The 10979-nt window shown below is 44.4% G+C and overlaps 1 long non-coding RNA gene across 1 annotated transcript; it reads right to left on the bottom strand.

Moving 5' to 3' along the window:
• Nucleotides 1–5407: 5407 nt before the first annotated feature.
• On the bottom strand, nt 5408–10249 carry LOC128351012 (uncharacterized). The gene is made up of 2 exons (XR_008319553.1): nt 10113–10249; nt 5408–5994 (listed from the first exon to the last, which is right to left on the bottom strand). It is a non-coding gene; the product is annotated as an uncharacterized LOC128351012 (long non-coding RNA).
• Nucleotides 10250–10979: the final 730 nt, after the last annotated feature.

Genomic DNA, 10979 nt, shown 5'->3' with positions numbered 1-10979 from the left:
CTGCTCATCTTTCAGAGAAGGCAGGCAAGCTCCTGCCTTCCCCACAGACCTCCCGAGCAGCAGCTGGAGTTCATGTGCATGACCTCAATTCCCAATGTTTCTTATGCAGTACTGGAGTACTATGGTGCCTGCACAATGTTTGTGAAATGCTATCTTACATTTTGTTGGGGTAGAATATCAAAATATTATTTTCTTTAACAATTTATACAATTTTCTGCTCTCAATGATATGTAAAATTGGAACACTGGTGATCCCGACATTTATAACAAATATGAATATCAAAAATTAAGCCAAGCGAGCAAACTTGACCATGACAAGGTTTTCCTTTCAGGATGTTTGTATTCTTCTGGGACATTGCCAGTGGATGAATACACACAGAGAGGCAGACAAACAGAGAAGAATGAAGTAAAATAAAGCAAGCCTAAGTAAATGCAACAAGCATTCTGAATCCTAGAGCACCATGTTATTGCATAAGTGACAGCTGTAATGGGCTGTTGAGTATTGTGGAAAATTAAGTGTGAAGTGGACAAATCTTCTTTATATGGTCAGTACATATACACATAAATTCCTGCTGATATGTCCTCTGCCTCCTGCTTTCAACTCAAAATAAATGTCTGGGTTTATTTGGAGCAGTCTCAAACCATTGGCTGTTTATCACCCACTTTACAAAGGGGTTGTTCATTAACAATCCTTTGATGCATATATTTAGTATGTCTTAATCAGAATAAATTATAAAAATAAATCTCGATACGGCGGGGGTGGGATAGCTTTAGGACTGAACCTGTGCTGCATATTCTTTGGGTCAAATTTCCCCCCACAACATTTCAGTTGTAGGAATACAGAACTTCACCAGAGTGACTCATCATTGACAGAAGTGCCTTCCACAAGCAGACAGAGTGCTACACATACACAAGGACCCGTTGTGGAGCCAATAGGATCCTTGCATGAGGGCCATTCTCCTTTCACTTGCAGAAGGAGCTTCCCTTGATGGCATGACACACTGCTGCAGGTCTGGATGCCACCCAAGGACAACTGGGAGGCCTAACTAGGATGGAAGCTGCAGCTTCCACCTGCCCTTTTTTTAACTGGAAGCAAAAGAAGAAGCTGATGGCAAGAAGAGCAACTGCTAGCCATTCCAGTGGCCTTCTCCTCTCTGTAAGGAGAGGAAGAAAATGTGCTGAGAGGAGTGACACTGTGGCCACCATTTCCACATCCCCAGAATGACATGCTGAAAAGGGGGATAAGGATCTGTCAGGCATGCTTGGGTTGCCATTCTGTGGTGGCCCCTCATTCTGCCTGAATATATATGCCTCACAGTGGTGAAGGGTGGGAGACAAGGCAAACAGGACTCTGTTGATCTTTGTGATACTTCTCTGCCTATGAGCACTGCATCTCCCTTCAACTAGACTGAGTCCCAAGTGTTACATTCTTTCCCATTTAGAAAACAAATTTGAATGCAGTAATTGGAAGTTGCAAAAAAAAAAAGTGGTTATTTATTGCATAATTTAAAAACTCTACTTATGAAATATGGATCCAGCTTAACTGAACAAAGTTGTACCTTTTCATGCCAGGAAGATTAAAGGGAATAATTCTTTGGCTGCAACATTCCAGGATTCCAGAATCAGCTTGCTACGTGATGTTCAGTGTTCTGAGCTGCTGATCAACAACACATTTATTAATGAACTAATCCTTGGGTTTATGGGTTGGAATCCAACTGTTGCATTTCAGGCTGTGGGTGTTGCATTCAGTAAAATTCTAATTAGCTTTTCTTCAGAGAACAAATACAGTATTGCAGTTATTATTTTGAAAACTTAATTAGCAGATAATTTGCAGGGTTTTCTTTTTTAATTTCTGGTTTGTATTTTAGCCAGATGGTGAGTACAAGCTCTAAAGACTCCACAGTTAAGATTAGTAAGGAACAGGTGACATCAAACAATTTCTGATCAAATTTCTTTATACTACAGTCTCCTTATCATATAGTGTGGCTTCCAGGCCACATCATTTTGGGTTCATGTGGCACGATTTATGCTTATATTTATTTTATTCTATACATTTATATACCACACCTTCAGCTACGTTCCCAGGGTGGTTTATAAAACCATCATAAAAACACATAATGATAAAAGCACAAAATAAGCCACGACGACACACATTTAAACTACTTATTTTATTTATTCGATTTTGTACTGCCCTTCCAAAATGGCTCAGGGCGGTTTACAATTAAAACAGAAACCATTAAAACCAATGACAATTAAATCAGAAATATAAATATAAACACCAATTAACAATTAAAACACCTTTAAAGACAATTAAATAATCAGAACAATTAAAACCCTGAAAACCAGGTTAGAACATTAAAACAATTAAAACTAGCACCTAAAAAGTATAAAACCTTAAAAGGCCTGGGAGAATTAAGAAATATTCACCTGATGCCAGAAGGAGTACCGTGTGGGCACCAGGAGCTTTTCTGGGAAGGGAAGTCCATAAGTAGGGTGCTACCACTAAGAAGTATCTCTCCCCAGACACCACCCATCTTTGGTGCATCTGGAGGTGGACCCTGGGAGATAATCTTAGTGCAGGACGAGTTGATGCAGAAGCCAGTCTTCCTTCAGGTACCAGGTCTCATCACCAAGGGTTTTATAAGACAGCCTTGCATTTTTGTATTGTGCTTGGAAACTGACCAAAGTGCTTGGAAAATATGTTTCCAGAGCTCACAGCCAGTTAGTACTCTTACAGCCATGTCTCACAATCTGTGAGACCCAGTTTCTTCGGGTGAGCTGGGAGAGTGGGCTAAGTCCGCTCTCCCCGCTCATGAGCGGAGAGGGAGCTCTGGGTGGCCGGATTGGCCTCCCACATGATTGCTGGCTCCAAGACGGAGCCGGCGGGGACTGGGGAGCTTGGGGGCTGCGCGGCCCCCACAAGCCCCAGTATGCCCTGCACAAGCACGCAGGGCATACTGGGGAGACCCCCAAGCTGAAAGCGCGCTGCAGCTACTCATGATTGTAAAAAGCAGGTTTGCAGAGCGCTCGGTCCCCCCATGCTAGATATTACTAGCTACAATGGAAAAGGTTGAAGCTGGCATATTGAAGGCCACAGACCTCAAAACAGCTTGCCAGTATCTGAAAATAATTCCTTATACCTGTGGTATTTTTGGTTAATCAATTCCTTAATCTAGGCCAGTTTTTGAAGTGACCTTTTTCCAGTCCTGGAATAGAGGCGGGGCTAAAAAAAACAAAAAACACAGCCAGCAGCGAGAGCACTGAAAAGTAGTTTGCATTTGCTTCTCTGTACGTAACATCTATTTCATTAAATTCCACTCCACTGCCTTGTCCTTGCCATACCATAACACTTTCCCTTGGATTCTACAATATCAAGACCAAATGATGCGCTGGTGGACACATTATCATCGCTAATATTATGGACACATTTATCATCAAAGCTGTTTATATAGAAAAAAAGAATACGTCTGGAGACAATACTGTAGAGCCCGTGGCATCCAAGTCATGACAGATGAGAGTGATTTTATCCTCAATGCCTCTAGCAAGCATGTCACAACATGCTTGGGAGGGTTTCTACACATCGCACTGTAGGCCAAATTAAAATAGGCCCCGCTCCACTTGATGAGTCAAGCTGAAAGATGACTGACTCCACTGATGGCAACCTGAGGTTGCAATAGCAGCGGGAAAGTAAATTTCTTTGCTGCTGCAGCATCACAGAGGCGTGCTCTTACTGATGAAGTTTTATATCACTCTGCAGGAGCAGTTCCCCCATGAGGTGAACTAAGGCAATTGCCTTGGAGCACCTTTGGAAAGCCTTTCAGAGGGTGACACACCCTCTTGACTCCAGCAGCTGTACTCACTCCACCTGCACCTTCCAAGCCCAGGTGTTGCTCTCTGCATGGTGCTACATGCCCAGTAGAAGGCTGTCTGGGCTTTCCATGCTGAATTATTATTAAGCTGCTGAAGAAGGATCTCTTTCCCTCCTGGGACTGAGAGTCGGTGGGCCATAGAATGCTGCTGTGTAAATTACCCAGAATATTGCTGTGCGAATTACTCACACTGAGAGATCATGAAGCTACTCCAGGTTTCTTCCCATTGGGTTGCGCCATACAAATGACATGCCCAGAAGAAAGAAGCCCAGAGTGACTACATGGGCTCTTGTTATTAAGCTAGTGGTAGCAGCAGCAGCAGCTGTGCTCTCCTGTGAGGTAGCAGCGAGGCAGCTTGAAGAGGCCAGGCAGCCTCCTGCTGGCAATCCATCTTGCAAGAAGCAGAGAGTGGTGCCTGGGCTCTGGAAGGTGGGGCTGGGCTGGGATGAGGTAAGGTGAGGTGAGGCTAGTGAGCAGCAGGATCATCCATCTGAAGGCATGGCCAACCGGGGGGCGGGGGGGAGCAGCTAGAGGAGAGCTGGTCTTGTGGTAGCAAGCATGACTTGTTCCCATAGCTAAGCAGGGTTTGCCCTGGTTGCATTTGAATGGGAGACTTGATGTGTGAGCACTGCAAGATATTCCCCTCAGGGGATGGAGCCACTCTGGGAAGAGCAGAAGGTTCGAAGTTCCCTCCCTGGCTTCTCCAAGATAGGGCTGAGAGAGATTCCTGCCTGCAACCTTGGAGAAGCCACTGCCAGTCTGTGAAGACAATACTGAGGTAGATAGACCAATGGTCTGACTCAGTATATGGCAGTTTCCTATGTTCCTGTATTCCTATGGCATTATATGTGTGGGCCTCAGGTGCAAACAAGCATGAAACTGGCACTGCCACTTGTCCCAGCCTGCTACATCACACCCAACTTTCTATTAAAAACCAAGGAGCTGGAATAAACTATGTACTATGGCCAGCTGTTCAGTTCACAGGAAAGATAAGTTCAGACGATTGGTCCATCTAGTCCAGTATTCTTTTTGGTGACCAGCATGCTCTCCAAGATTCCAGGTAGAGCTCTTTCCCAACTTTGCTACCTAAAGATCATTGTTAAACTAAGCATGGCAAGGACTGAACCTCAGACTTTTTGAACGCAAGACAAGTGCTCCCATTTCTCTCAGTAACAAATTAATTTTTCAAAAAAAAATTAGGCAAAATTTGGTGGTTCTCTCAGGTATGTGGAAATCCCACGCAATTCAATGCATGAGAAATTAATAATATTTCTTATGTATTAAGCATTTAGCTGAAAGCTAGCTTTTGTAAAATCAATTGATTTGCACACCCAGGAACCTCCAAATTTACATCAATTTTTCTTTAGGCAGAATTTTAGGGCAACCCTAACATTTGCTATTTATTTCTATGCTTTATTTCTTACGACATGCTACACATTTCTGCCTCTGTGGTAAGCTAGGGAGAGGACCAGCAGTGACCCCCTGCCCCATGGAACAGCTGAGCTATCTCATTATTATTTATTAGACGAGGAGACTCTCTTTTCCATAACATTCAATTTATTGTTTGTTTGATGCTATTCTGGCCCTAGCTTGTGCAGCTACAAGATAGAATTCAATTTCCTGTTTGTCTGGTACAGCATGCAATTTTAAAGCATTCTGTTTGTGTCAATGGGTCTTAAAAAGCAATCTCTTTGTCTTGGTCTCCATGCAATGCATTTGGGGTTTGCACATTTCCTGTAAGTGGCGTCACTGCTGACAGTGTGACAGATTGTATGGCTGGCAGTCTATACTCCACACTCCCTCAGATAAGATGATACTTTTCTGCATCTAAAGAATTGCTTTCTGCCAAGTATTTTGACTCTTGCATTTCATTTTCCTGGCACTTTCACTTTGTATGGCTCTCTCTTCTCTCTCTTGCTGTCTCTCCCCCTCCTCCCCAATAGTTCCCTTAATGCCTTTCTCCATGAGTCTGTTGCTTTTGTAAGCAAGTGATCCATTTCTTAAATCCAGCTGCTGTTTTCTATCAGCTTAAAAATTGCCTGTCCCTTCCACTCTGAGTTCTCCCTCTCTTGTTTATTTTCTGACAAGTCACATTTTAGATGATAATGCTTTCTCTCCCAGATTATCTGCAGAAATAAAAAATATTTGTGATGAAACAATACTGCTGATAAGAAACAAGCCCAAATCATTAGGAAATACATAATCATCAGTTTGCAGTTTGATATGTCAATTGTTATTCACGTGCAATTCTAACAGAATCATTTACAGTCAGCAGGTAAATAACACACAGCCTGATAGGAAGCTAAGACCCCATTCAAATATGTAAGGGAAAGCATATGGTAGAGTCTTTCCTGGGTTAGACCACATCAGACTGTAGGTAGAGCAGAGCTCATGGCTGAATGTTCCCTTGTGTAGGGTGGGGAAACAGCCCTTGGCTAACGGGCAAGGAATAGAAAAATGAGGCTATTCTAATGGTGCTGCTTCAGGTGTACCAGCAGATCTCTATATTTGGTTTTTCATCACCAAGATTAAAGCACATGATGGGGGGAGATGATCAGATCTCCTGCAGGTTTTTGGTGGTGGTTGTTGTTTTGAGTGAAGAGCAGCTGCAGGAAAAGGGATGATTTGGATTGAGTCTAGTGCTGGGAAGCAGGTTTTTAATGCTTTGCTGTTTTTCTGATGAAAATTGTCCCATTGTCCCACAGGATAAATTGTTTGTTTGTTTAGCATATTTGTGTGCTGCCCAAAACTCACATATCTGGGCAGGTAATACAGATTAAAAACAAAGTTAAAACATTAAAACATTAAACAGTTTAAAACAATGATAGATTCTATAAGTTAATTGAAAGTCTGGGTGTTTTAACATCCTTTTCATTCTGGAAATAATCTATCTATGTTGTCGCTAAGAGTCGCCACCGACTTGAGGACACTCAATCAATCAATCAATCAACATCCCTTTAAAAATCTGTCAGAGTTGGGGAGGCTCTTGTTTCAACAGGGAGTGCATTCCAAAGCCTCAGGGCAGCAATGGAGCAGGCCCATCCCTGTATAGTCACCAGACAAGCTGGTGGCAGCTACAGACAGACCTCCCCAGATGATCCCAACTGACAGTGGGGCTGACAGTGGAGAAAGTGTTCTCTTAAATACCTTGGCTTGAGCTCTTTAGGGCTTTATAGGTTTATGACCAGCACTTTGTATTTTGCCCAGAAATATATTGGTAGGCAGTGTATTTCTTTTAATATACAGGTCGAGAATCCTTTATTTGGACTGCTTGGGACCAGAAGCATTCCGGGTTTTGGATTTTTCTGAATTTTGGATTATATTCATAAATGAGATGTCTTGGGCATGAAAGGTTACTGGGTGTTTTTTTAAAAAGGTCTTATTTAATATACTATACTATACCCCCCCCCCTCTCTCAGACCAGCTTGAGAAATGTGTGAGTGGCAGTGCTATCCCATTCACAAAACTGGCTTGGCTCTGCCCTGAAGGAGGGCTCTTCTCGGTTGCTGAAGCCAGCTTTTCTCTCTTTCTCTTCTCATCTATTCCTGTTTGTTCATGTTTATTCTGCTAGATCTTTACTCATCTGTGTGCCCCTGTTATCTCCTAAACTTTTGTGTATTCCTTTAAAAAAAAATTTGTGTATTCCTTTATTTTCTGTGTATTTTGTGTATTCCTTTTTTAAAAAAAAGTTCTTTCGTCTCCCCCCCTCCTCCCCCCCTTTCCTTCCCTTCCCTCCTGCTGGGAGCCAAGTTTGAGAAGGCAGTAAACAAAAGGCAGATAGCAAAGCCTGAGGGGAAGAGATAAGGATCGATAATGAGCTGAGGAATTAAGGGCCGTATTGCTGCTGCAAACTGGAGAAGGTTGAAGCTACAAGCATTCTCTCTCTCTCTCTCTCTCTCTCTGGGCTGGAGTCCAGATTTTGGAGCTTTCCGGATTTCAGAAGTCCGGATAAAGGATTCCCGACCTGTATGTGTAATATGGTCTCTTCAAGATGACCCAGAGACCAACCTGGCTGCCACGTTTTGCTTCAGTTGCAGTTTCTGGACTACATACAAAGACAGCCCAACATACAGCACATTGCAGTAATCAAGTCTGGAGCTTACCAACATATACACTATTATTCTGAGGTCATTTGTCTTAAGAAACAGCTGGTGTATCAACCAAAGCTCATAGAAAGCACCTCTGGCCACTGCCTCAACCTGAGTCACCAGAGAGAGATTGGGACCCAGAAGCTCTCCCAGACTGCATTCCTGTTCCTTCTGGGAGAGTGTAAGCCCATCCAGGATAGGTAGATCAAAGTTTGTTTGTTTGTTTATTTGTTTGTTTGTTTGTTAAATTCCTGAAGTGGCTCAGGGTGCTTTACATTAAAATAAAGAATACAGAATAAAACAATTAAAATCAAGAGACATTTATACCAGATTAAATCTAATTAAAATTAAGGATAAAATTAGATATAATTTTTTTTAAGCCAGGCTGAAGAGATGGGTCTTTAAGGCTCTCCTGAAGGTCTCCAAGTTGTCTCCACACAATAAGTAAAGTTGTGCCGTCGAGTCGGTGTCGACTCTTGGTGACCACAGAGCCCTGTGGTTGTCTTTGGTAGAATACAGGAGGGGTTTGCCATTGCCTCCTCCTGTGCAGTTTGAGATGATGCCTTTCAGCATGCCTTTCAGCATCTTCCTATATTGCTGCTATCTAGGTGTTTCCCATAGTTTCCCAAACACCTATCTAGGTGTTTCCCATAGTCTGAGAAACATACTAGCAGGGTTTTGGGGATTTGAACCAGTAACCTCTTGCTCCCTAGGCACTGGATTCAGTCTCCAAATAAGTTTGAGGGGATGATTTTCTTGAGGAAATGGAAATGGCACAGATAGAAAGGGATAAACCTCCCCTGCCCTGAGACCTCAGTCCCAGTCCCCACACATACACTTGAAGCTGCTATTTAATGTGGGGGGAGGGGGATTCGGCTCTCTTCCTGACATCATGTATAATAGCAAACTACATGATGGTTCATATATGCATGCTTATAACTGGATTGGATCATCGGGTGATGATTTGCACATTCAAATCAACCCATATTCATTTCAAATATTTGACTGAATAATCAAAAGATGAAATCTTGTGATGAAATATCAAGAAATTATTAATATGCACATGTGAATGAGCCATACATAAATTTGGGAAGCATTGTAAAATTGTTTTAGATGTCTTAAACTTAACTTACTGGGCATGGGCCAATTAAACAGTGAGGCGGTTCCCACAATCAGTGGAAGCCGCCTGGGGAGGGTTAGCAGGGAGAGCGGGCTTAGCCTGCTCTCCCCACACACGAGCAGGCAGTCTGCCCCAGGCAGCCGAAGTGGCTGCCCACACGAGTGCTGGCTCCGTTACGGAGCCGGTGGGGGCTGAGAGGATCGGGGACCTGCTTTTAAGCCTCCCGGTCGGGGGTCTACTTGTGAGTTATCATGTCACGGAGCTGCACCGCAGCAACACACAATTTTTAAAAAACGGGTTTGCGGAGCACTCACTATGCAAACCTGGTTTTAGGGCAGGGCTACTTAAGCGGGTTACCCGCTGAAGAACCACCAGGCTTGCAGCTGAGCCTGGTGGTTCTCACGATGGGAGAAAATCAGGCTAGCCTCCGTTTGCCCAATTTTCTCCCATCGTGTGAACAGCCTCAGTAGGTTTCTATTCACACCAAATATGAGACAAATTAAACTAAGATATTGTAGTTCTTAACAGTTGCAGCTCTCCTACAACCACCTGGGTCAACTCTGTCAATCTGTTTTCCAGAAACATTAAAAAGAGTGGAAACTGAAAAGAGAATTTGGCCCATGGTTCATTAAAGGATTACATAGAATAGAAATAGTTTGCCGGCTAGGGAAACTGGGACTGGGACTGGACGAGTGAGAATGAGCATAATTTGAGGTCCGTTTACCCCTGCCCCCCAAATCAGCCTGATTTGGCTCAGCCCACTCAATCAGGCTTAGCCCACTCTCCCTGCTCACCCGAAGAAACCAGGTCTCACAGATTGTGAGACCCAGCTCCATAAATTGGGAGCACACACAGCTCCCAAACCCAGGTTGGAAACAGTTTTTGATTGTGTGAATGGCTTCAGTATCATTTATATGACACCCATTTATATGACAGCCAGTAACATTTGTATCACTATAATAACAACACAGTGGAGCTATTCACACAAACAGAAAACAGTGTGACCTCCTGACTGCATCTGGAAACCTATTTTTACCTCATAGCAAACAGACGAGCATATGGTGCAGACTCGGCAGGAAGCGTGAGCGACATACGATCAACATTTCAGAGTTCCCTAGACACAGCTAGCATAGTTGGTCTTCCAGCCCCGCCCCTGGCAGCAGCAGCCCCCTGAGTGGACAGGGCGAGCATCTGACCCAAGGAGACCACTCAGAGGACCCCAAGCTGCAGTCCCACTTTGCTGCTCTCTGATTGGTAGGCTCAGTTAACCCTTTCCTGACAACTGCAGCACTGTCAAAGGCACTGAACTCTGTCCCCATGCCCCAAACTCCCTGCTCACAACAAGGCAGGAGAGAGAAGAGAGCAGCTGCAGCTGCCAGCAAAGGAAGAGCCAACATGAACACACACAAACCCCAACACACACCCCAGATCCAGGAGGGACACAGCAGATGCCCCCTGGAGCTGTTGCCAGATGCCCCACAACTAGCCCAGGCACTAAGCTGGTGGAAAGGGCAATGATATGTGTCCCCTACCACCCCTGTCCAGTTGCCCCCCTGGTCACAGTGGACGGGAAGACAAGCAGGCAATAGGGAGTGCGCACCTGCCCACTTTGCCACATGTGCCATCACCCCCTTCACTCTTGCTGTGGCCACCCCCATTGCCCCATCCCACCGTACAGCAGCATGGTTTGGGAAGGCATAAGGAGGAACCTGCCCCACCCCCTCACCCTCCCTGCAGCTGTGGCCTCCGTGGCACCCCCCCATCCCACTGTATAGCATGTGTAGAACCCCCCTTGCCCTCCACTGCCACTGTAGTCAAGTGGCAACTCTGCCTCCTCATCAATCCACCACTGCCACCCCTGCCAGCCTCCCAATCAATCTGCAACTCATTTTGGTCCTCTGCA

This window comes from Hemicordylus capensis, chromosome 3 (assembly GCF_027244095.1).
Source record: "Hemicordylus capensis ecotype Gifberg chromosome 3, rHemCap1.1.pri, whole genome shotgun sequence".
Classification (NCBI taxonomy): domain Eukaryota; kingdom Metazoa; phylum Chordata; class Lepidosauria; order Squamata; family Cordylidae; genus Hemicordylus; species Hemicordylus capensis.
Note: the sequence above shows the minus strand (reverse complement) of the source record. Positions and strands in the feature narration are given on the sequence as shown.